The following is a 5,134-nucleotide window of genomic DNA, read 5'->3' on the forward strand; positions in this document are numbered from 1 at the left end:
CCATTCAGGACATAGGCATGGGCAAAGACTTCATGTCTAAAACACCAAAAGCAACGGCAGCGAAAGCCAAAATTGACAAATGGGACCTAATTAAACTAAAGAGCTTCTGCACAGCAAAAGAAACTACCATCAGAGTGAACAGGCAACCTACAGAATGGGAGAAAATTTTTGCAATCTACTCATCTGAAAAAGGGCTAATATCCAGAACCTACAAAGAACTCAAACAAATTTACAAGAAAAAAACAAACAACCCCATCAAAAAGTGGGAAAAGGATATGAACAGACATTTCTCAAAAGAAGACATTCATACAGCCAACAGACACATGAAAAAATGCTCATCATCACTGGCCATCAGAGAAATGCAAATCAAAACCACAATGAGATACCATCTCACACCAGTTAGAATGGCAATCATTCAAAAGTCAGGAAACAACAGGTGCTCAGAGGCTGTGGAGAAATAGGAACACTTTTACACTGTTGGTGGGATTGTAAACTAGTTCAACCATTATGGAAAACAGTATGGCGATTCCTCAGGGATCTAGAACTAGATGTACCATATGACCCAGCCATCCCATTACTGGGTATATACCCAAAGGATTATAAATCATGCTGCTATAAAGACACATGCACACGTATGTTTATTGTGGCACTATTCACAATAGCAAAGACTTGGAATCAACCCCAATGTCCATCAGTGACAGACTGGATTAAGAAACTGTGGCACATATACACCATGGAATACTATGCAGCCATAAAAAAGGATGAGTTTGTGTCCTTTGTAGGGACATGGATGCAGCTGGAAACCATCATTCTTAGCAAACTATCACAAGAAGAGAAAACCAAACACCGCATGTTCTCACTCATAGGTGGGAACTGAACAATGAGATCACTTGGATTCGGGAAGGGGAACATCACACACCGGGGCCTATCATGGGGAGGGGGGAGGGGGGAGGGATTGCATTGGGGTTATACCTGATGTAAATGACGAGTTGATGGGTGCAGCACAGCAACATGGCACAAGTATACATTGTAACAAACCTGCACGTTATGCACATGTACCCTAGAACTTAAAGTATAATAATAATAAAAAATAAATAAAAAAAATAGTTAGAACTTCAAAAAAAAAAAAAAGGAGACATGTCAGTAGAAAAAGTTAAATGCATGAAAAGTGATTACATCTGAAAAGGGAGAATCAGGTGGTAAGACGAGTGAAATGGGAGACTGACGTTTATCATTGTAAGTCCTACAAATATTTTTGAAAATTTAAACCATATGAATGTTTAAATTTGACAAAAATTAAGAAGTTTAAAAATAAAATTATTGTTTCATTTGAAAAAAAATAAATAAATTGACATACACACATTTACAAGTTGTGAAATATAATTTCAGAGAGAAATACATTCAATATGCTTGAATTGGCAGAAATTCATACAGCAAAAGACAATTTGGCCATGAAAACCTTACTTCTATTTGTTCCCTGTCTTTATAAAAATCTCTGATATAAAACCATCTGTTTAAAACTTATAAAAATAGTCTGCCAATGCATGTAATTCTAAGCATCATAAATTACTTGAGTGCTAAAAGTCTGAAGTGCTGTGCTGATACATATAATTCTTGATGATGAATGAATATACAGAAAGACAAAGCATGCCCGTTGTGAGTGAATAATTGTATATCATTAGTGTTTTATGTACAAATCATCCCACCCTCTCATTTCTACTCTAATGTACAATAATCGTTTGGGCTTATATCAGAATTGTGGGCTTTTAACAACGATAAGTATCATTCTGTTTGCAACCCAAAATATGCTAATGTCAATAACAATTTTAAAAACCACTATCCCTGAGAAAATAAATTTTACCTAATACATTGTTCGGTTAAATATTTTTTCACATCAACACAACATGCTAGATTAATAGTATAATCACAACAAATGACTCAAGAACCATAATATTTTATTTTATTTTATTTTATTTATTTTTCTGAGACACAGTCTCACTCTATCACCCAGGCTGGTGTGCAGTGGCGCGATCTCAGCTCACTGCAAGCTCCTCCTTCTGGGTTGACTCCATTCTCCTGCCTCAGCCTCCCCAGTAGTTGGGACTACAGGTGCTCGCCACCGTGCCCGGCCAATTTTTTACATTTTTAGTAGAGATAGGGTTTCACCATGTTAGCCAGGATGGTCTTGATCTCCCGACCTCGTGATCCACCTTCCTCGGCCTCCCAAAGTGCTGGGATTACAGGAGTGAGCCACCGCGCCCAGCCGACTCTTTATTTTAAAAAAGGAAATTTTTATATTATATAAAAATTTAGCCAAAAAAAGTCAAAGTGCTTAGCAAAATTCTCTAAAGGCTGAGGTGCTTAGCAAAAATCTGTAAATAACTCACCTACATAACAGCAATGTAATATATAACTAATAACTCACCTACCTAGATGTTAGATGTTTGACCCTTTGAATAATAAACACAATAAGAATACAGATATTTGTAATTAGGATTTCTGAAAAGCCCAAGCACCAGTTATACATGTTCATGATGAAAGCTAATCTGTGTTACTTCAGAGAAAAAAAAAAAAATCCGGGTCATATACTGTCATCCTTTACTGAGAGACAGAATGGCCTCATGGTGTCCTATGTGGCCGCTGAGTTGAATCTTGGCTCTTCCGTCTTCTAGTTGTGTGTTCTTGCCTAATTATCCAGGCTCTCCCGTCTTCATTGGAGAAATGGAGATTACATTCTATCATCTTTATAGGGCTACTGGATAAATTAAATTAGTTAATGTAAAAATGAGAAAAAAAAAGAAAAATAGAAAAAAGAAAAAGAAGAGAGAAAGAAGGAAGAAAGAAAAAAGAAAGAAGGAAAGAAAGAAAGAAAGAGAAAGAAAGTAAGAAAGAAAGAAAGAGAAGAAAGAAAGAAAGAAAGAAAGAAAGAAAGAAAGAAAGAAAGAAAGAAAGAAAGAAAGAAAGAAAGAAAGAAAGAAAGAAAGAAAGAAAGAAAGAAAGAAACCCATTGAATTGTTTTGTAACTTGAGGCATAGGCAAGGGGGGTCCCCAGGCCGCAACCTCCCCCGCGGGTGGGCTGAATGCTAGGGTTGAGGCTCAGGTGGGTCTCGTGTTCCCTGTGCTTCCCTGCACAGCAGCCTGCCTCCAAGTTCTAGGGCAGCGGCAGGAGGGGCAGGCTGGGAGTGGCTGCCGCTGCTGTTCACTTGGGCAGGACGTCAGAGGACTCGGACACCAGCTTCCCATCCCGGGTCTCAATCTTCGCAATCACGGCCTTGGTGGAGCTGATGTGGCTGAAGGAGCTGGAGCCAGCACCAGAGCCAAAGTTGGAGCCCAGGCTGTAGCTGAGGCTGGGCTTGTGAGGCCCCTATAGGCGAAGCTTAGACCACCTGCATAGCCACTGGTGGTCTTCATATGGATACTCATGTTCTGCATCCCAGACTCCAGCTGGCTCCCCTCGCCCTCCAGCAGCTTCCTGTAGGTGGCAATATCGATGTCCTGGGCCAGTTTGAAGTTCATCAACTCCTGGTACTCACGCAGCTGCAGCACTCTGTCCTGCTTGGCCTGCTGCAGGGCGGCCTCCAGCTCGGATAGCTTGGCCTTGGCATCCTTAATGGCCAGCTCCCCACGCTGTTCCGCATCTGCTATGGTGGCCTCCAGAGAAGCCCTCTGGCCTTTGAGGCCCTCAATCTCAGCCTGGAGCCAGCTGATGTTCCGGTTTATGGTGGAGATCTCAGTCTTTGTACTACGTAGGTCATCCTCATGCTCCCCAGCCAGTGTTTGCAGTTCCTCATACTTGATCTGGTACATTCAGCCTCAGCCCAGCTGTGGTTAGTGATCTCCTCGTACTGCACCTTGACCTCAGCAATGATGCTGTCCATGTCCAGGGAGTAGCTGTTGTCCATGGACAGCACCACAGGCATGTCCATGATCTGGGACTGCAGCTGCCTGATCTCCTGTTCATACAGCTTCCTGAGGAAGTTGATCTCATCAGTCAGCCCTTCCAGGTGAGACTCCAGCTCTACCTTGCTCATGTAAGCTTCATCCACATCCTTCTTGATGAGGACAAATTCATTCTCCATCTCTGTATGCTTATCGATCTCATCCTCATATTTGTTCTTGAAGTCCTCCACAAGCTCCTGCATGTTGCCAAGCTCTACCTCCAACTACAGCTTCTTCTGGCCCAGAGTTTTCAGCTGTCACCTAAGGTTGTTGATGTAGCTCTCGAACATGTTGTCTAGGTTGCTCTGAGTCATCTTCTGCTGTTGCAGGAGACTCCACTTGTTCTCCAGCATCCTGTTCTGCTGCTCCAGGAACTGCACCTTGTCGATGAAAGAGGCAAACTTGTTGACGGTCTTGATCTGCTCCTTCTCCTGGGTGCACATAGCCTGGATGTTGGGGTCCATCTCCAGGTTAATGGGACTCAGCAGGCTCTGGTTGACCATTATGGTGGTGATGCCTTCCATGCTGCTGGCCCCACCATAGCCTCTGCCCAGGCCACCCTGGAAGCTGCTGCTGCCCACTCCGGAGAAGCTAAAGGAGCTGATGTGGGCACCAAACCCAACTGAGTAGGAGCAGCTGCTGAAGACCTAGGGGTCAGAGGTGGACACCTTGTAGGACTTCTGGTTCACCCTGATGAACATGGTGGAGGCAGGAGTGGAGGCAAGTGGGCTAAACCAGGTGGAGATTCCAGAAGGAGTGGAGAAGCTGCTTCTTGGTCAAGAAAATAAAAATTTTAAAATAGACAAAAATAAACAAAATTGACACTGAAATAGCAATAACAAAATCAATGAAACAAAAAGCTGTTTTTTAAAAAAATAAAACAAAATTGACAAAGCATAAACTAGACTAATCAGGAAATAAATAAAATCAGAAATAGAAAAAGAAGACCTTACACTGGATACCACAAAAATTAAAAGGATCATTCGATGTCGGGTGTGGTGGCTCATGCCTGTAATCCCAGCACTTTGGGAGGCCAAGGCGGGTGGATCATGAGGTCAGGAGATCGAGACCATCATGGCTAACATGGTGAAATCCCGTCTCTACCAAAAAATACAAAAAAAACAAAAAAAAAAAAAAAAAAAACCGATTAGCCAGGAATGGTGGTGGGTGCCTGTAGTCCCAGCTACTTGGGAGG

At 42.3% G+C, this 5,134-nt stretch overlaps 1 pseudogene; it reads right to left on the bottom strand.

Moving 5' to 3' along the window:
• Positions 1-3,199: 3,199 nt before the first annotated feature.
• Positions 3,200-4,640, bottom strand: LOC105463866 (keratin, type II cytoskeletal 8 pseudogene; annotated as a pseudogene).
• Positions 4,641-5,134: the final 494 nt, after the last annotated feature.

Source organism: Macaca nemestrina, chromosome X (assembly GCF_043159975.1).
Source record: "Macaca nemestrina isolate mMacNem1 chromosome X, mMacNem.hap1, whole genome shotgun sequence".
Lineage (NCBI taxonomy): Eukaryota > Metazoa > Chordata > Mammalia > Primates > Cercopithecidae > Macaca > Macaca nemestrina.